The following is a 22,466-nucleotide window of genomic DNA, read 5'->3' on the forward strand; positions in this document are numbered from 1 at the left end:
TTACTCTTAGAACAGTCATTACAAATAGTCTTCTACAGCCAACAGCCATTGCTTTTGGCCATAGCACTCTTAGGAATCCCGATCTTGTGCGCTTAGTTAGTACTTGGAATGGAGACTGCCAGGGAACACTAGGCGCTGTAAGCTTTTAAGCTTAAGGCTCCGATTGTCAAGATTGTAGCTACAGTCATTTAAACACAAGAGGAGATCAAAAAAAATAAATAAATAAATAAACAAATAAACAATAAATGAATAAAAAATAAACAAACAAATAAAAAAACAAACAAACAGAAAACACTGGAAAGCCAGTCATTTATTTTGAGTTGTGAGGCTTTTTAGTTTACAAGCAGCTCTGTAACAAGAGTTACTCTTAGAACAGTCATTACAAATAGTCTTCTACAGCCAACAGCCATTGCTTTTGGCCATAGCACTCTTAGGAATCCCGATCTTGTGCGCTTAGTTAGTACTTGGAATGGAGACTGCCAGGGAACACTAGGCGCTGTAAGCTTTTTAGCTTAAGGCTCCGATTGTGAAGATTGTAGCTACAGTCATTTAAACACAAGAGGAGATCAAAACTTAAAAGAAATAAACAAATAAACAAAAAAATTAATAAAAAATAAACAAACAAATAAAAAAACAAACAAACAAAAAACACTGGAAAGCCAGTCATTTATTTTGAGTTGTGAGGCTTTTTAGTTTACAAGCAGCTCTGTAACAAGAGTTACTCTTAGAACAGTCATTACAAATAGTCTTCTACAGCCAACAGCCATTGCTTTTGGCCATAGCACTCTTAGGAATCCCGATCTTGTGCGCTTAGTTAGTACTTGGAATGGAGACTGCCAGGGAACACTAAGCGCTGTAAGCTTATAAGCTTAAGGCTCCGATTGTGAAGATTGTAGCTACAGTCATTTAAACACAAGAGGAGATCAAAACTTTAAAAAAATAAACAAATAAACAATAAATGAATAAAAAATAAACAAACAAATAAAAAAACAAGCAAACAAAAAACACTGGAAAGCCAGTCATTTATTTTGAGTTGTGAGGCTTTTTAGTTTACAAGCAGCTCTGTAACAAGAGTTACTCTTAGAACAGTCATTACAAATAGTCTTCTACAGCCAACAGCCATTGCTTTTGGCCATAGCACTCTTAGGAATCCCGATCTTGTGCGCTTAGTTAGTACTTGGAATGGAGACTGCCAGGGAACACTAAGCGCTCTAAGCTTTTTAGCTTAAGGCTCCGATTGTGAAGATTGTAGGTACAGTCATTTATACACAAGAGGAGATCAAAACTTTAAAAAATAAACAAATAAACAATAAATGAATAAAAAATAAACAAACAAATAAAAAAACAAACAAACAAAAAACACTGGAAAGCCAGTCATTTATTTTGAGTTGTGAGGCTTTTTAGTTTACAAGCAGCTCTGTAACAAGAGTTACTCTTAGAACAGTCATTACAAATAGTCTTCTACAGCCAACAGCCATTGCTTTTGGCCATAGCACTCTTAGGAATCCCGATCTTGTGCGCTTAGTTAGTACTTGGAATGGAGACTGCCAGGGAACACTAAGCGCTGTAAACTTTTTAGCTTAAGGCTCCGATTGTGAAGATTGTAGCTACAGTCATTTAAACACAAGAGGAGATCAAAAATTAAAAAAAAATAAACAAATAAACAATAAATGAATAAAAAATAAACAAACAAATAAAAAAACAAACAAACAGAAAAAACTGGAAAGCCAGTCATTTATTTTGAGTTGTGAGGCTTTTTAGTTTACAAGCAGCTCTGTAACAAGAGTTACTCTTAGAACAGTCATTACAAATAGTCTTCTACAGCCAACAGCCATTGCTTTTGGCCATAGCACTCTTAGGAATCCCGATCTTGTGCGCTTAGTTAGTACTTGGAATGGAGACTGCCAGGGAACACTAGGCGCTGTAAGCTTTTAAGCTTAAGGCTCCGATTGTCAAGATTGTAGCTACAGTCATTTAAACACAAGAGGAGATCAAAAAAAATAAATAAATAAATAAACAAATAAACAATAAATGAATAAAAAATAAACAAACAAATAAAAAAACAAACAAACAGAAAACACTGGAAAGCCAGTCATTTATTTTGAGTTGTGAGGCTTTTTAGTTTACAAGCAGCTCTGTAACAAGAGTTACTCTTAGAACAGTCATTACAAATAGTCTTCTACAGCCAACAGCCATTGCTTTTGGCCATAGCACTCTTAGGAATCCCGATCTTGTGCGCTTAGTTAGTACTTGGAATGGAGACTGCCAGGGAACACTAGGCGCTGTAAGCTTTTTAGCTTAAGGCTCCGATTGTGAAGATTGTAGCTACAGTCATTTAAACACAAGAGGAGATCAAAACTTAAAAGAAATAAACAAATAAACAAAAAAATTAATAAAAAATAAACAAACAAATAAAAAAACAAACAAACAAAAAACACTGGAAAGCCAGTCATTTATTTTGAGTTGTGAGGCTTTTTAGTTTACAAGCAGCTCTGTAACAAGAGTTACTCTTAGAACAGTCATTACAAATAGTCTTCTACAGCCAACAGCCATTGCTTTTGGCCATAGCACTCTTAGGAATCCCGATCTTGTGCGCTTAGTTAGTACTTGGAATGGAGACTGCCAGGGAACACTAAGCGCTGTAAGCTTATAAGCTTAAGGCTCCGATTGTGAAGATTGTAGCTACAGTCATTTAAACACAAGAGGAGATCAAAACTTTAAAAAAATAAACAAATAAACAATAAATGAATAAAAAATAAACAAACAAATAAAAAAACAAGCAAACAAAAAACACTGGAAAGCCAGTCATTTATTTTGAGTTGTGAGGCTTTTTAGTTTACAAGCAGCTCTGTAACAAGAGTTACTCTTAGAACAGTCATTACAAATAGTCTTCTACAGCCAACAGCCATTGCTTTTGGCCATAGCACTCTTAGGAATCCCGATCTTGTGCGCTTAGTTAGTACTTGGAATGGAGACTGCCAGGGAACACTAAGCGCTCTAAGCTTTTTAGCTTAAGGCTCCGATTGTGAAGATTGTAGGTACAGTCATTTATACACAAGAGGAGATCAAAACTTTAAAAAATAAACAAATAAACAATAAATGAATAAAAAATAAACAAACAAATAAAAAAACAAACAAACAAAAAACACTGGAAAGCCAGTCATTTATTTTGAGTTGTGAGGCTTTTTAGTTTACAAGCAGCTCTGTAACAAGAGTTACTCTTAGAACAGTCATTACAAATAGTCTTCTACAGCCAACAGCCATTGCTTTTGGCCATAGCACTCTTAGGAATCCCGATCTTGTGCGCTTAGTTAGTACTTGGAATGGAGACTGCCAGGGAACACTAAGCGCTGTAAACTTTTTAGCTTAAGGCTCCGATTGTGAAGATTGTAGCTACAGTCATTTAAACACAAGAGGAGATCAAAAATTTAAAAAAAATAAACAAATAAACAATAAATGAATAAAAAATAAACAAACAAATAAAAAAACAAACAAACAGAAAAAACTGGAAAGCCAGTCATTTATTTTGAGTTGTGAGGCTTTTTAGTTTACAAGCAGCTCTGTAACAAGAGTTACTCTTAGAACAGTCATTACAAATAGTCTTCTACAGCCAACAGCCATTGCTTTTGGCCATAGCACTCTTAGGAATCCCGATCTTGTGCGCTTAGTTAGTACTTGGAATGGAGACTGCCAGGGAACACTAGGCGCTGTAAGCTTTTAAGCTTAAGGCTCCGATTGTCAAGATTGTAGCTACAGTCATTTAAACACAAGAGGAGATCAAAAAAAAAAAAATAAATAAATAAACAAATAAACAATAAATGAATAAAAAATAAACAAACAAATAAAAAAACAAACAAACAGAAAACACTGGAAAGCCAGTCATTTATTTTGAGTTGTGAAGCTTTTTAGTTTACAAGCAGCTCTGTAACAAGAGTTACTCTTAGAACAGTCATTACAAATAGTCTTCTACAGCCAACAGCCATTGCTTTTGGCCATAGCACTCTTAGGAATCCCGATCTTGTGCGCTTAGTTAGTACTTGGAATGGAGACTGCCAGGGAACACTAGGCGCTGTAAGCTTTTTAGCTTAAGGCTCCGATTGTGAAGATTGTAGCTACAGTCATTTAAACACAAGAGGAGATCAAAACTTAAAAGAAATAAACAAATAAACAAAAAAATTAATAAAAAATAAACAAACAAATAAAAAAACAAACAAACAAAAAACACTGGAAAGCCAGTCATTTATTTTGAGTTGTGAGGCTTTTTAGTTTACAAGCAGCTCTGTAACAAGAGTTACTCTTAGAACAGTCATTACAAATAGTCTTCTACAGCCAACAGCCATTGCTTTTGGCCATAGCACTCTTAGGAATCCCGATCTTGTGCGCTTAGTTAGTACTTGGAATGGAGACTGCCAGGGAACACTAAGCGCTGTAAGCTTATAAGCTTAAGGCTCCGATTGTGAAGATTGTAGCTACAGTCATTTAAACACAAGAGGAGATCAAAACTTTAAAAAAATAAACAAATAAACAATAAATGAATAAAAAATAAACAAACAAATAAAAAAACAAGCAAACAAAAAACACTGGAAAGCCAGTCATTTATTTTGAGTTGTGAGGCTTTTTAGTTTACAAGCAGCTCTGTAACAAGAGTTACTCTTAGAACAGTCATTACAAATAGTCTTCTACAGCCAACAGCCATTGCTTTTGGCCATAGCACTCTTAGGAATCCCGATCTTGTGCGCTTAGTTAGTACTTGGAATGGAGACTGCCAGGGAACACTAAGCGCTCTAAGCTTTTTAGCTTAAGGCTCCGATTGTGAAGATTGTAGGTACAGTCATTTATACACAAGAGGAGATCAAAACTTTAAAAAATAAACAAATAAACAATAAATGAATAAAAAATAAACAAACAAATAAAAAAAACAAACAAACAAAAACACTGGAAAGCCAGTCATTTATTTTGAGCTGTGAGGCTTTTTAGTTTACAAGCAGCTCTGTAACAAGAGTTACTCTTAGAACAGTCATTACAAATAGTCTTCTACAGCCAACAGCCATTGCTTTTGGCCATAGCACTCTTAGGAATCCCGATCTTGTGCGCTTAGTTAGTACTTGGAATGGAGACTGCCAGGGAACACTAAGCGCTGTAAGCTTTTTAGCTTAAGGCTCCGATTGTGAAGATTGTAGCTACAGTCATTTAAACACAAGAGGAGATCAAAACTTAAAAGAAATAAACAAATAAACAATAAATGAATAAAAAATAAACAAACAAATAAAAAAACAAACAAACAGAAAACACTGGAAAGCCAGTCATTTATTTTGAGTTGTGAGGCTTTTTAGTTTACAAGCAGCTCTGTAACAAGAGTTACTCTTAGAACAGTCATTACAAATAGTCTTCTACAGCCAACAGCCATTGCTTTTGGCCATAGCACTCTTAGGAATCCCGATCTTGTGCGCTTAGTTAGTACTTGGAATGGAGACTGCCAGGGAACACTAAGCGCTGTAAGCTTTTAAGCTTAAGGCTCCGATTGTGAAGATTGTAGCTACAGTCATTTAAACACAAGAGGAGATCAAAACTTTAAAAAAATAAACAAATAAACAATAAATGAATAAAAAATAAACAAACAAATAAAAAAACAAACAAACAAAAAACACTGGAAAGCCAGTCATTTATTTTGAGTTGTGAGGCTTTTTAGTTTACAAGCAGCTCTGTAACAAGAGTTACTCTTAGAACAGTCATTACAAATAGTCTTCTACAGCCAACAGCCATTGCTTTTGGCCATAGCACTCTTAGGAATCCCGATCTTGTGCGCTTAGTTAGTACTTGGAATGGAGACTGCCAGGGAACACTAAGCGCTGTAAGCTTTTAAGCTTAAGGCTCCGATTGTGAAGATTGTAGCTACAGTCATTTAAACACAAGAGGAGATCAAAACTTTAAAAAAATAAACAAATAAACAATAAATGAATAAAAAATAAACAAACAAATAAAAAAACAAACAAACAAAAAACACTGGAAAGCCAGTCATTTATTTTGAGTTGTGAGGCTTTTTAGTTTACAAGCAGCTCTGTAACAAGAGTTACTCTTAGAACAGTCATTACAAATAGTCTTCTACAGCCAACAGCCATTGCTTTTGGCCATAGCACTCTTAGGAATCCCGATCTTGTGCGCTTAGTTAGTACTTGGAATGGAGACTGCCAGGGAACACTAAGCGCTGTAAGCTTTTTAGCTTAAGGCTCCGATTGTGAAGATTGTAGCTACAGTCATTTAAACACAAGAGGAGATCAAAACTTAAAAGAAATAAACAAATAAACAATAAATGAATAAAAAATAAACAAACAAATAAAAAAAACAAACAAACAAAAAACACTGGAAAGCCAGTCATTTATTTTGAGTTGTGAGGCTTTTTAGTTTACAAGCAGCTCTGTAACAAGAGTTACTCTTAGAACAGTCATTACAAATAGTCTTCTACAGCCAACAGCCATTGCTTTTGGCCATAGCACTCTTAGGAATCCCGATCTTGTGCGCTTAGTTAGTACTTGGAATGGAGACTGCCAGGGAACACTAAGCGCTGTAAGCTTTTTAGCTTAAGGCTCCGATTGTGAAGATTGTAGCTACAGTCATTTAAACACAAGAGGAGATCAAAACTTAAAAGAAATAAACAAATAAACAATAAATGAATAAAAAATAAACAAACAAATAAAAAAACAAACAAACAAAAAACACTGGAAAGCCAGTCATTTATTTTGAGTTGTGAGGCTTTTTAGTTTACAAGCAGCTCTGTAACAAGAGTTACTCTTAGAACAGTCATTACAAATAGTCTTCTACAGCCAACAGCCATTGCTTTTGGCCATAGCACTCTTAGGAATCCCGATCTTGTGCGCTTAGTTAGTACTTGGAATGGAGACTGCCAGGGAACACTAGGCGCTGTAAGCTTTTAAGCTTAAGGCTCCGATTGTGAAGATTGTAGCTACAGTCATTTAAACACAAGAGGAGATCAAAACTTTAAAAAAATCAACAAATAAACAATAAATGAATAAAAAATAAACAAACAAATAAAAAAACAAACAAACAAAAAACACTGGAAAGCCAGTCATTTATTTTGAGTTGTGAGGCTTTTTAGTTTTCAAGCAGCTCTGTAACAAGAGTTACTCTTAGAACAGTCATTACAAATAGTCTTCTACAGCCAACAGCCATTGCTTTTGGCCATAGCACTCTTAGGAATCCCGATCTTGTGCGCTTAGTTAGTACTTGGAATGGAGACTGCCAGGGAACACTAGGCGCTGTAAGCTTTTAAGCTTAAGGTTCCGATTGTGAAGATTGTAGCTACAGTCATTTAAACACAAGAGGAGATCAAAACTTTAAAAAATCAACAAATAAACAATAAATGAATAAAAATAAACAAACAAATAAAAAAACAAACAAACAAAAAACACTGGAAAGCCAGTCATTTATTTTGAGTTGTGAGGCTTTTTAGTTTACAAGCAGCTCTGTAACAAGAGTTACTCTTAGAACAGTCATTACAAATAGTCTTCTACAGCCAACAGCCATTGCTTTTGGCCATAGCACTCTTAGGAATCCCGATCTTGTGCGCTTAGTTAGTACTTGGAATGGAGACTGCCAGGGAACACTAAGCGCTGTAAGCTTTTTAGCTTAAGGCTCCGATTGTGAAGATTGTAGCTACAGTCATTTAAACACAAGAGGAGATCAAAACTTAAAAGAAATAAACAAATAAACAATAAATGAATAAAAAATAAACAAACAAATAAAAAAACAAACAAACAGAAAACACTGGAAAGCCAGTCATTTATTTTGAGTTGTGAGGCTTTTTAGTTTACAAGCAGCTCTGTAACAAGAGTTACTCTTAGAACAGTCATTACAAATAGTCTTCTACAGCCAACAGCCATTGCTTTTGGCCATAGCACTCTTAGGAATCCCGATCTTGTGCGCTTAGTTAGTACTTGGAATGGAGACTGCCAGGGAACACTAAGCGCTGTAAGCTTTTAAGCTTAAGGCTCCGATTGTGAAGATTGTAGCTACAGTCATTTAAACACAAGAGGAGATCAAAACTTTAAAAAAATAAACAAATAAACAATAAATGAATAAAAAATAAACAAACAAATAAAAAAACAAACAAACAAAAAACACTGGAAAGCCAGTCATTTATTTTGAGTTGTGAGGCTTTTTAGTTTACAAGCAGCTCTGTAACAAGAGTTACTCTTAGAACAGTCATTACAAATAGTCTTCTACAGCCAACAGCCATTGCTTTTGGCCATAGCACTCTTAGGAATCCCGATCTTGTGCGCTTAGTTAGTACTTGGAATGGAGACTGCCAGGGAACACTAAGCGCTGTAAGCTTTTAAGCTTAAGGCTCCGATTGTGAAGATTGTAGCTACAGTCATTTAAACACAAGAGGAGATCAAAACTTTAAAAAAATAAACAAATAAACAATAAATGAATAAAAAATAAACAAACAAATAAAAAAACAAACAAACAAAAAACACTGGAAAGCCAGTCATTTATTTTGAGTTGTGAGGCTTTTTAGTTTACAAGCAGCTCTGTAACAAGAGTTACTCTTAGAACAGTCATTACAAATAGTCTTCTACAGCCAACAGCCATTGCTTTTGGCCATAGCACTCTTAGGAATCCCGATCTTGTGCGCTTAGTTAGTACTTGGAATGGAGACTGCCAGGGAACACTAAGCGCTGTAAGCTTTTTAGCTTAAGGCTCCGATTGTGAAGATTGTAGCTACAGTCATTTAAACACAAGAGGAGATCAAAACTTAAAAGAAATAAACAAATAAACAATAAATGAATAAAAAATAAACAAACAAATAAAAAAAACAAACAAACAAAAAACACTGGAAAGCCAGTCATTTATTTTGAGTTGTGAGGCTTTTTAGTTTACAAGCAGCTCTGTAACAAGAGTTACTCTTAGAACAGTCATTACAAATAGTCTTCTACAGCCAACAGCCATTGCTTTTGGCCATAGCACTCTTAGGAATCCCGATCTTGTGCGCTTAGTTAGTACTTGGAATGGAGACTGCCAGGGAACACTAAGCGCTGTAAGCTTTTTAGCTTAAGGCTCCGATTGTGAAGATTGTAGCTACAGTCATTTAAACACAAGAGGAGATCAAAACTTAAAAGAAATAAACAAATAAACAATAAATGAATAAAAAATAAACAAACAAATAAAAAAACAAACAAACAAAAAACACTGGAAAGCCAGTCATTTATTTTGAGTTGTGAGGCTTTTTAGTTTACAAGCAGCTCTGTAACAAGAGTTACTCTTAGAACAGTCATTACAAATAGTCTTCTACAGCCAACAGCCATTGCTTTTGGCCATAGCACTCTTAGGAATCCCGATCTTGTGCGCTTAGTTAGTACTTGGAATGGAGACTGCCAGGGAACACTAGGCGCTGTAAGCTTTTAAGCTTAAGGCTCCGATTGTGAAGATTGTAGCTACAGTCATTTAAACACAAGAGGAGATCAAAACTTTAAAAAAATCAACAAATAAACAATAAATGAATAAAAAATAAACAAACAAATAAAAAAACAAACAAACAAAAAACACTGGAAAGCCAGTCATTTATTTTGAGTTGTGAGGCTTTTTAGTTTTCAAGCAGCTCTGTAACAAGAGTTACTCTTAGAACAGTCATTACAAATAGTCTTCTACAGCCAACAGCCATTGCTTTTGGCCATAGCACTCTTAGGAATCCCGATCTTGTGCGCTTAGTTAGTACTTGGAATGGAGACTGCCAGGGAACACTAGGCGCTGTAAGCTTTTAAGCTTAAGGTTCCGATTGTGAAGATTGTAGCTACAGTCATTTAAACACAAGAGGAGATCAAAACTTTAAAAAATCAACAAATAAACAATAAATGAATAAAAATAAACAAACAAATAAAAAAACAAACAAACAAAAAACACTGGAAAGCCAGTCATTTATTTTGAGTTGTGAGGCTTTTTAGTTTACAAGCAGCTCTGTAACAAGAGTTACTCTTAGAACAGTCATTACAAATAGTCTTCTACAGCCAACAGCCATTGCTTTTGGCCATAGCACTCTTAGGAATCCCGATCTTGTGCGCTTAGTTAGTACTTGGAATGGAGACTGCCAGGGAACACTAAGCGCTGTAAGCTTTTTAGCTTAAGGCTCCGATTGTGAAGATTGTAGCTACAGTCATTTAAACACAAGAGGAGATCAAAACTTAAAAAAATCAACAAATAAACAATAAATGAATAAAAAATAAACAAACAAATAAAAAAACAAACAAACAAAAAACACTGGAAAGCCAGTCATTTATTTTGAGTTGTGAGGCTTTTTAGTTTACAAGCAGCTCTGTAACAAGAGTTACTCTTAGAACAGTCATTACAAATAGTCTTCTACAGCCAACAGCCATTGCTTTTGGCCATAGCACTCTTAGGAATCCCGATCTTGTGCGCTTAGTTAGTACTTGGAATGGAGACTGCCAGGGAACACTAAGCGCTCTAAGCTTTTTAGCTTAAGGCTCCGATTGTGAAGATTGTAGGTACAGTCATTTAAACACAAGAGGAGATCAAAACTTTAAAAAATAAACAAATAAACAATAAATGAATAAAAAATAAACAAACAAATAAAAAAACAAACAAACAAAAACACTGGAAAGCCAGTCATTTATTTTGAGCTGTGAGGCTTTTTAGTTTACAAGCAGCTCTGTAACAAGAGTTACTCTTAGAACAGTCATTACAAATAGTCTTCTACAGCCAACAGCCATTGCTTTTGGCCATAGCACTCTTAGGAATCCCGATCTTGTGCGCTTAGTTAGTACTTGGAATGGAGACTGCCAGGGAACACTAAGCGCTGTAAGCTTTTTAGCTTAAGGCTCCGATTGTGAAGATTGTAGCTACAGTCATTTAAACACAAGAGGAGATCAAAACTTTAAAAAATCAACAAATAAACAATAAATGAATAAAAAATAAACAAACAAATAAAAAAACAAACAAACAAAAAACACTGGAAAGCCAGTCATTTATTTAGAGTTGTGAGGCTTTTTAGTTTACAAGCAGCTCTGTAACAAGAGTTACTCTTAGAACAGTCATTACAAATAGTCTTCTACAGCCAACAGCCATTGCTTTTGGCCATAGCACTCTTAGGAATCCCGATCTTGTGCGCTTAGTTAGTACTTGGAATGGAGACTGCCAGGGAACACTAAGCGCTCTAAGCTTTTTAGCTTAAGGCTCCGATTGTGAAGATTGTAGGTACAGTCATTTAAACACAAGAGGAGATCAAAACTTTAAAAAATAAACAAATAAACAATAAATGAATAAAAAATAAACAAACAAATAAAAAAACAAACAAACAAAAACACTGGAAAGCCAGTCATTTATTTTGAGCTGTGAGGCTTTTTAGTTTACAAGCAGCTCTGTAACAAGAGTTACTCTTAGAACAGTCATTACAAATAGTCTTCTACAGCCAACAGCCATTGCTTTTGGCCATAGCACTCTTAGGAATCCCGATCTTGTGCGCTTAGTTAGTACTTGGAATGGAGACTGCCAGGGAACACTAAGCGCTGTAAGCTTTTTAGCTTAAGGCTCCGATTGTGAAGATTGTAGCTACAGTCATTTAAACACAAGAGGAGATCAAAACTTTAAAAAATCAACAAATAAACAATAAATGAATAAAAAATAAACAAACAAATAAAAAAACAAACAAACAAAAAACACTGGAAAGCCAGTCATTTATTTTGAGTTGTGAGGCTTTTTAATTTACAAGCAACTCTGTAACAAGAGTTACTCTTAGAACAGTCATTACAAATAGTCTTCTACAGCCAACAGCCATTGCTTTTGGCCATAGCACTCTTAGGAATCCCGATCTTGTGCGCTTAGTTAGTACTTGGAATGGAGACTGCCAGGGAACACTAAGCGCTCTAAGCTTTTTAGCTTAAGGCTCCGATTGTGAAGATTGTAGGTACAGTCATTTATACACAAGAGGAGATCAAAACTTTAAAAAATAAACAAATAAACAATAAATGAATAAAAAATAAACAAACAAATAAAAAAACAAACAAACAAAAACACTGGAAAGCCAGTCATTTATTTTGAGCTGTGAGGCTTTTTAGTTTACAAGCAGCTCTGTAACAAGAGTTACTCTTAGAACAGTCATTACAAATAGTCTTCTACAGCCAACAGCCATTGCTTTTGGCCATAGCACTCTTAGGAATCCCGATCTTGTGCGCTTAGTTAGTACTTGGAATGGAGACTGCCAGGGAACACTAAGCGCTCTAAGCTTTTTAGCTTAAGGCTCCGATTGTGAAGATTGTAGGTACAATCATTTAAACACAAGAGGAGATCAAAACTTTAAAAAATCAACAAATAAACAATAAATGAATAAAAAATAAACAAACAAATAAAAAAACAAACAAACAAAAAACACTGGAAAGCCAGTCATTTATTTTGAGTTGTGAGGCTTTTTAGTTTACAAGCAGCTCTGTAACAAGAGTTACTCTTAGAACAGTCATTACAAATAGTCTTCTAACAGCCAACAGCCATTGCTCTTGGCCATAGCACTCTTAGGAATCCCGATCTTGTGCGCTTAGTTAGTACTTGGAATGGAGACTGCCAGGGAACACTAAGCGCTCTAAGCTTTTTAGCTTAAGGCTCCGATTGTGAAGATTGTAGGTACAGTCATTTATACACAAGAGGAGATCAAAACTTTAAAAAATAAACAAATGAACAATAAATGAATAAAAAATAAACAAACAAATAAAAAAACAAACAAACAAAAACACTGGAAAGCCAGTCATTTATTTTGAGCTGTGAGGCTTTTTAGTTTACAAGCAGCTCTGTAACAAGAGTTACTCTTAGAACAGTCATTACAAATAGTCTTCTACAGCCAACAGCCATTGCTTTTGGCCATAGCACTCTTAGGAATCCCGATCTTGTGCGCTTAGTTAGTACTTGGAATGGAGACTGCCAGGGAACACTAAGCGCTGTAAGCCTTTAAGCTTAAGGCTCCGATTGTGAAGATTGTAGCTACAGTCATTTAAACACAAGAGGAGATCAAAACTTAAAAGAAATAAACAAATAAACAATAAATGAATAAAAAATAAACAAACAAATAAAAAAACAAACAAACAAAAAACACTGGAAAGCCAGTCATTTATTTTGAGTTGTGAGGCTTTTTAGTTTACAAGCAGCTCTGTAACAAGAGTTACTCTTAGAACAGTCATTACAAATAGACTTCTACAGCCAACAGCCATTGCTTTTGGCCATAGCACTCTTAGGAATCCCGATCTTGTGCGCTTAGTTAGTACTTGGAATGGAGACTGCCAGGGAACACTAAGCGCTGTAAGCTTTTTAGCTTAAGGCTCCGATTGTGAAGATTGTAGCTACAGTCATTTAAACACAAGAGGAGATCAAAACTTTAAAAAATCAACAAATAAACAATAAATGAATAAAAAATAAACAAACAAATAAAAAAACAAACAAACAAAAAACACTGGAAAGCCAGTCATTTATTTTGAGTTGTGAGGCTTTTTAGTTTACAAGCAGCTCTGTAACAAGAGTTACTCTTCGAACAGTCATTACAAATAGTCTTCTACAGCCAACAGCCATTGCTTTTGGCCATAGCACTCTTAGGAATCCCGATCTTGTGCGCTTAGTTAGTACTTGGAATGGAGACTGCCAGGGAACACTAAGCGCTGTAAGCTTTTTAGCTTAAGGCTCCGATTGTGAAGATTGTAGCTACAGTCATTTAAACACAAGAGGAGATCAAAACTTTAAAAAATCAACAAATAAACAATAAATGAATAAAAAATAAACAAACAAATAAAAAAACAAACAAACAAAAAACACTGGAAAGCCAGTCATTTATTTTGAGTTGTGAGGCTTTTTAGTTTACAAGCAGCTCTGTAACAAGAGTTACTCTTAGAACAGTCATTACAAATAGTCTTCTACAGCCAACAGCCATTGCTTTTGGCCATAGCACTCTTAGGAATCCCGATCTTGTGCGCTTAGTTAGTACTTGGAATGGAGACTGCCAGGGAACACTAAGCGCTCTAAGCTTTTTAGCTTAAGGCTCCGATTGTGAAGATTGTAGGTACAGTCATTTATACACAAGAGGAGATCAAAACTTTAAAAAATAAACAAATAAACAATAAATGAATAAAAAATAAACAAACAAATAAAAAAACAAACAAACAAAAACACTGGAAAGCCAGTCATTTATTTTGAGCTGTGAGGCTTTTTAGTTTACAAGCAGCTCTGTAACAAGAGTTACTCTTCGAACAGTCATTACAAATAGTCTTCTACAGCCAACAGCCATTGCTTTTGGCCATAGCACTCTTAGGAATCCCGATCTTGTGCGCTTAGTTAGTACTTGGAATGGAGACTGCCAGGGAACACTAAGCGCTCTAAGCTTTTTAGCTTAAGGCTCCGATTGTGAAGATTGTAGGTACAGTCATTTATACACAAGAGGAGATCAAAACTTTAAAAAATAAACAAATAAACAATAAATGAATAAAAAATAAACAAACAAATAAAAAAACAAACAAACAAAAACACTGGAAAGCCAGTCATTTATTTTGAGCTGTGAGGCTTTTTAGTTTACAAGCAGCTCTGTAACAAGAGTTACTCTTAGAACAGTCATTACAAATAGTCTTCTACAGCCAACAGCCATTGCTTTTGGCCATAGCACTCTTAGGAATCCCGATCTTGTGCGCTTAGTTAGTACTTGGAATGGAGACTGCCAGGGAACACTAGGCGCTGTAAGCTTTTAAGCTTAAAGCTCCGATTGTGAAGATTGTAGCTACAGTCATTTAAACACAAGAGGAGATCAAAACTTTACAAAATCAACAAATAAACAATAAATGAATAAAAAATAAACAAACAAATAAAAAAACAAACAAACAAAAAACACTGGAAAGCCAGTCATTTATTTTGAGTTGTGAGGCTTTTTAGTTTACAAGCAGCTCTGTAACAAGAGTTACTCTTAGAACAGTCATTACAAATAGTCTTCTAACAGCCAACAGCCATTGCTCTTGGCCATAGCACTCTTAGGAATCCCGATCTTGTGCGCTTAGTTAGTACTTGGAATGGAGACTGCCAGGGAACACTAAGCGCTCTAAGCTTTTTAGCTTAAGGCTCCGATTGTGAAGATTGTAGGTACAGTCATTTATACACAAGAGGAGATCAAAACTTTAAAAAATAAACAAATAAGCAATAAATGAATAAAAAATAAACAAACAAATAAAAAAACAAACAAACAAAAACACTGGAAAGCCAGTCATTTATTTTGAGCTGTGAGGCTTTTTAGTTTACAAGCAGCTCTGTAACAAGAGTTACTCTTAGAACAGTCATTACAAATAGTCTTCTACAGCCAACAGCCATTGCTTTTGGCCATAGCACTCTTAGGAATCCCGATCTTGTGCGCTTAGTTAGTACTTGGAATGGAGACTGCCAGGGAACACTAAGCGCTGTAAGCCTTTAAGCTTAAGGCTCCGATTGTGAAGATTGTAGCTACAGTCATTTAAACACAAGAGGAGATCAAAACTTAAAAGAAATAAACAAATAAACAATAAATGAATAAAAAATAAACAAACAAATAAAAAAACAAACAAACAAAAATCACTGGAAAGCCAGTCATTTATTTTGAGTTGTGAGGCTTTTTAGTTTACAAGCAGCTCTGTAACAAGAGTTACTCTTAGAACAGTCATTACAAATAGACTTCTACAGCCAACAGCCATTGCTTTTGGCCATAGCACTCTTAGGAATCCCGATCTTGTGCGCTTAGTTAGTACTTGGAATGGAGACTGCCAGGGATCACTAAGCACTGTAAGCTTTTAAGCTTAAGGCTCCGATTGTGAAGATTGTAGCTACAGTCATTTAAACACAAGAGGAGATCAAAACTTTTAAAAAATAAACAAATAAACAATAAATGAATAAAAAATAAACAAACAAATAAAAAAACAAACAAACAAAAAACACTGGAAAGCCAGTCATTTATTTTGAGTTGTGAGGCTTTTTAGTTTACAAGCAGCTCTGTAACAAGAGTTACTCTTAGAACAGTCATTACAAATAGTCTTCTACAGCCAACAGCCATTGCTTTTGGCCATAGCACTCTTAGGAATCCCGATCTTGTGCGCTTAGTTAGTACTTGGAATGGAGACTGCCAGGGAACACTAAGCGCTCTAAGCTTTTTAGCTTAAGGCTCCGATTGTGAAGATTGTAGGTACAGTCATTTATACACAAGAGGAGATCAAAACTTTAAAAAATAAACAAATAAACAATAAATGAATAAAAAATAAACAAACAAATAAAAAAACAAACAAACAAAAACACTGGAAAGCCAGTCATTTATTTTGAGCTGTGAGGCTTTTTAGTTTACAAGCAGCTCTGTAACAAGAGTTACTCTTAGAACAGTCATTACAAATAGTCTTCTACAGCCAACAGCCATTGCTTTTGGCCATAGCACTCTTAGGAATCCCGATCTTGTGCGCTTAGTTAGTACTTGGAATGGAGACTGCCAGGGAACACTAAGCGCTGTAAGCTTTTTAGCTTAAGGCTCCAATTGTGAAGATTGTAGCTACAGTCATTTAAACACAAGAGGAGATCAAAACTTTAAAAAATCAACAAATAAACAATAAATGAATAAAAAATAAACAAACAAATAAAAAAACAAACAAACAAAAACACTGGAAAGCCAGTCATTTATTTTGAGCTGTGAGGCTTTTTAGTTTACAAGCAGCTCTGTAACAAGAGTTACTCTTAGAACAGTCATTACAAATAGTCTTCTACAGCCAACAGCCATTGCTTTTGGCCATAGCACTCTTAGGAATCCCGATCTTGTGCGCTTAGTTAGTACTTGGAATGGAGACTGCCAGGGAACACTAAGCGCTCTAAGCTTTTTAGCTTAAGGCTCCGATTGTGAAGATTGTAGGTACAGTCATTTATACACAAGAGGAGATCAAAACTTTAAAAAATAAACAAATAGACAATAAATGAATAAAAAATAAACAAACAAATAAAAAAACAAACAAACAAAAACACTGGAAAGCCAGTCATTTATTTTGAGCTGTGAGGCTTTTTAGTTTACAAGCAGCTCTGTAACAAGAGTTACTCTTAGAACAGTCATTACAAATAGTCTTCTACAGCCAACAGCCATTGCTTTTGGCCATAGCACTCTTAGGAATCCCGATCTTGTGCGCTTAGTTAGTACTTGGAATGGAGACTGCCAGGGAACACTAAGCGCTGTAAGCTTTTTAGCTTAAGGCTCCAATTGTGAAGATTGTAGCTACAGTCATTTAAACACAAGAGGAGATCAAAACTTTAAAAAATCAACAAATAAACAATAAATGAATAAAAAATAAACAAACAAATAAAAAAACAAACAAACAAAAAACACTGGAAAGCCAGTCATTTATTTTGAGTTGTGAGGCTTTTTAGTTTACAAGCAGCTCTGTAACAAGAGTTACTCTTAGAACAGTCATTACAAATAGTCTTCTACAGCCAACAGCCATTGCTTTTGGCCATAGCACTCTTAGGAATCCCGATCTTGTGCGCTTAGTTAGTACTTGGAATGGAGACTGCCAGGGAACACTAAGCGCTCTAAGCTTTTTAGCTTAAGGCTCCGATTGTGAAGATTGTAGCTACAGTCATTTAAACACAAGAGGAGATCAAAACTTTTAAAAAATAAACAAATAAACAATAAATGAATAAAAAATAAACAAACAAATAAAAAAACAAACAAACAAAAAACACTGGAAAGCCAGTCATTTATTTTGAGTTGTGAGGCTTTTTAGTTTACAAGCAGCTCTGTAACAAGAGTTACTCTTAGAACAGTCATTACAAATAGTCTTCTACAGCCAACAGCCATTGCTTTTGGCCATAGCACTCTTAGGAATCCCGATCTTGTGCGCTTAGTTAGTACTTGGAATGGAGACTGCCAGGGAACACTAAGCGCTCTAAGCTTTTTAGCTTAAGGCTCCGATTGTGAAGATTGTAGGTACAGTCATTTATACACAAGAGGAGATCAAAACTTTAAAAAATAAACAAATAAGCAATAAATGAATAAAAAATAAACAAACAAATAAAAAAACAAACAAACAAAAACACTGGAAAGCCAGTCATTTATTTTGAGCTGTGAGGCTTTTTAGTTTACAAGCAGCTCTGTAACAAGAGTTACTCTTAGAACAGTCATTACAAATAGTCTTCTACAGCCAACAGCCATTGCTTTTGGCCATAGCACTCTTAGGAATCCCGATCTTGTGCGCTTAGTTAGTACTTGGAATGGAGACTGCCAGGGAACACTAAGCGCTGTAAGCCTTTAAGCTTAAGGCTCCGATTGTGAAGATTGTAGCTACAGTCATTTAAACACAAGAGGAGATCAAAACTTAAAAGAAATAAACAAATAAACAATAAATGAATAAAAAATAAACAAACAAATAAAAAAACAAACAAACAAAAATCACTGGAAAGCCAGTCATTTATTTTGAGTTGTGAGGCTTTTTAGTTTACAAGCAGCTCTGTAACAAGAGTTACTCTTAGAACAGTCATTACAAATAGACTTCTACAGCCAACAGCCATTGCTTTTGGCCATAGCACTCTTAGGAATCCCGATCTTGTGCGCTTAGTTAGTACTTGGAATGGAGACTGCCAGGGATCACTAAGCACTGTAAGCTTTTAAGCTTAAGGCTCCGATTGTGAAGATTGTAGCTACAGTCATTTAAACACAAGAGGAGATCAAAACTTTTAAAAAATAAACAAATAAACAATAAATGAATAAAAAATAAACAAACAAATAAAAAAACAAACAAACAAAAAACACTGGAAAGCCAGTCATTTATTTTGAGTTGTGAGGCTTTTTAGTTTACAAGCAGCTCTGTAACAAGAGTTACTCTTAGAACAGTCATTACAAATAGTCTTCTACAGCCAACAGCCATTGCTTTTGGCCATAGCACTCTTAGGAATCCCGATCTTGTGCGCTTAGTTAGTACTTGGAATGGAGACTGCCAGGGAACACTAAGCGCTCTAAGCTTTTTAGCTTAAGGCTCCGATTGTGAAGATTGTAGGTACAGTCATTTATACACAAGAGGAGATCAAAACTTTAAAAAATAAACAAATAAACAATAAATGAATAAAAAATAAACAAACAAATAAAAAAACAAACAAACAAAAACACTGGAAAGCCAGTCATTTATTTTGAGCTGTGAGGCTTTTTAGTTTACAAGCAGCTCTGTAACAAGAGTTACTCTTAGAACAGTCATTACAAATAGTCTTCTACAGCCAACAGCCATTGCTTTTGGCCATAGCACTCTTAGGAATCCCGATCTTGTGCGCTTAGTTAGTACTTGGAATGGAGACTGCCAGGGAACACTAAGCGCTGTAAGCTTTTTAGCTTAAGGCTCCAATTGTGAAGATTGTAGCTACAGTCATTTAAACACAAGAGGAGATCAAAACTTTAAAAAATCAACAAATAAACAATAAATGAATAAAAAATAAACAAACAAATAAAAAAACAAACAAACAAAAACACTGGAAAGCCAGTCATTTATTTTGAGCTGTGAGGCTTTTTAGTTTACAAGCAGCTCTGTAACAAGAGTTACTCTTAGAACAGTCATTACAAATAGTCTTCTACAGCCAACAGCCATTGCTTTTGGCCATAGCACTCTTAGGAATCCCGATCTTGTGCGCTTAGTTAGTACTTGGAATGGAGACTGCCAGGGAACACTAAGCGCTCTAAGCTTTTTAGCTTAAGGCTCCGATTGTGAAGATTGTAGGTACAGTCATTTATACACAAGAGGAGATCAAAACTTTAAAAAATAAACAAATAGACAATAAATGAATAAAAAATAAACAAACAAATAAAAAAACAAACAAACAAAAACACTGGAAAGCCAGTCATTTATTTTGAGCTGTGAGGCTTTTTAGTTTACAAGCAGCTCTGTAACAAGAGTTACTCTTAGAACAGTCATTACAAATAGTCTTCTACAGCCAACAGCCATTGCTTTTGGCCATAGCACTCTTAGGAATCCCGATCTTGTGCGCTTAGTTAGTACTTGGAATGGAGACTGCCAGGGAACACTAAGCGCTGTAAGCTTTTTAGCTTAAGGCTCCAATTGTGAAGATTGTAGCTACAGTCATTTAAACACAAGAGGAGATCAAAACTTTAAAAAATCAACAAATAAACAATAAATGAATAAAAAATAAACAAACAAATAAAAAAACAAACAAACAAAAAACACTGGAAAGCCAGTCATTTATTTTGAGTTGTGAGGCTTTTTAGTTTACAAGCAGCTCTGTAACAAGAGTTACTCTTAGAACAGTCATTACAAATAGTCTTCTACAGCCAACAGCCATTGCTTTTGGCCATAGCACTCTTAGGAATCCCGATCTTGTGCGCTTAGTTAGTACTTGGAATGGAGACTGCCAGGGAACACTAAGCGCTCTAAGCTTTTTAGCTTAAGGCTCCGATTGTGAAGATTGTAGCTACAGTCATTTAAACACAAGAGGAGATCAAAACTTTTAAAAAATAAACAAATAAACAATAAATGAATAAAAAATAAACAAACAAATAAAAAAACAAACAAACAAAAAACACTGGAAAGCCAGTCATTTATTTTGAGTTGTGAGGCTTTTTAGTTTACAAGCAGCTCTGTAACAAGAGTTACTCTTAGAACAGTCATTACAAATAGTCTTCTACAGCCAACAGCCATTGCTTTTGGCCATAGCACTCTTAGGAATCCCGATCTTGTGCGCTTAGTTAGTACTTGGAATGGAGACTGCCAGGGAACACTAAGCGCTCTAAGCTTTTTAGCTTAAGGCTCCGATTGTGAAGATTGTAGGTACAGTCATTTATACACAAGAGGAGATCAAAACTTTAAAAAATAAACAAATAAACAATAAATGAATAAAAAATAAACAAACAAATAAAAAAACAAACAAACAAAAACACTGGAAAGCCAGTCATTTATTTTGAGCTGTGAGGCTTTTTAGTTTACAAGCAGCTCTGTAACAAGAGTTACTCTTAGAACAGTCATTACAAATAGTCTTCTACAGCCAACAGCCATTGCTTTTGGCCATAGCACTCTTAGGAATCCCGATCTTGTGCGCTTAGTTAGTACTTGGAATGGAGACTGCCAGGGAACACTAAGCGCTGTAAGCTTTTTAGCTTAAGGCTCCAATTGTGAAGATTGTAGCTACAGTCATTTAAACACAAGAGGAGATCAAAACTTTAAAAAATCAACAAATAAACAATAAATGAATAAAAAATAAACAAACAAATAAAAAAACAAACAAACAAAAACACTGGAAAGCCAGTCATTTATTTTGAGCTGTGAGGCTTTTTAGTTTACAAGCAGCTCTGTAACAAGAGTTACTCTTAGAACAGTCATTACAAATAGTCTTCTACAGCCAACAGCCATTGCTTTTGGCCATAGCACTCTTAGGAATCCCGATCTTGTGCGCTTAGTTAGTACTTGGAATGGAGACTGCCAGGGAACACTAAGCGCTCTAAGCTTTTTAGCTTAAGGCTCCGATTGTGAAGATTGTAGGTACAGTCATTTATACACAAGAGGAGATCAAAACTTTAAAAAATAAACAAATAGACAATAAATGAATAAAAAATAAACAAACAAATAAAAAAACAAACAAACAAAAACACTGGAAAGCCAGTCATTTATTTTGAGCTGTGAGGCTTTTTAGTTTACAAGCAGCTCTGTAACAAGAGTTACTCTTAGAACAGTCATTACAAATAGTCTTCTACAGCCAACAGCCATTGCTTTTGGCCATAGCACTCTTAGGAATCCCGATCTTGTGCGCTTAGTTAGTACTTGGAATGGAGACTGCCAGGGAACACTAAGCGCTGTAAGCTTTTTAGCTTAAGGCTCCAATTGTGAAGATTGTAGCTACAGTCATTTAAACACAAGAGGAGATCAAAACTTTAAAAAATCAACAAATAAACAATAAATGAATAAAAAATAAACAAACAAATAAAAAAACAAACAAACAAAAAACACTGGAAAGCCAGTCATTTATTTTGAGTTGTGAGGCTTTTTAGTTTACAAGCAGCTCTGTAACAAGAGTTACTCTTAGAACAGTCATTACAAATAGTCTTCTACAGCCAACAGCCATTGCTTTTGGCCATAGCACTCTTAGGAATCCCGATCTTGTGCGCTTAGTTAGTACTTGGAATGGAGACTGCCAGGGAACACTAAGCGCTCTAAGCTTTTTAGCTTAAGGCTCTGATTGTGAAGATTGTAGGTACAGTCATTTATACACAAGAGGAGATCAAAACTTTAAAAAATAAACAAATAAACAATAAATGAATAAAAAATAAACAAACAAATAAAAAAACAAACAAACAAAAACACTGGAAAGCCAGTCATTTATTTTGAGCTGTGAGGCTTTTTAGTTTACAAGCAGCTCTGTAACAAGAGTTACTCTTAGAACAGTCATTACAAATAGTCTTCTACAGCCAACAGCCATTGCTTTTGGCCATAGCA

The sequence above is a fragment of the Hoplias malabaricus genome, chromosome 18 (genome assembly GCF_029633855.1).
Source record: "Hoplias malabaricus isolate fHopMal1 chromosome 18, fHopMal1.hap1, whole genome shotgun sequence".
Taxonomy (NCBI): domain Eukaryota; kingdom Metazoa; phylum Chordata; class Actinopteri; order Characiformes; family Erythrinidae; genus Hoplias; species Hoplias malabaricus.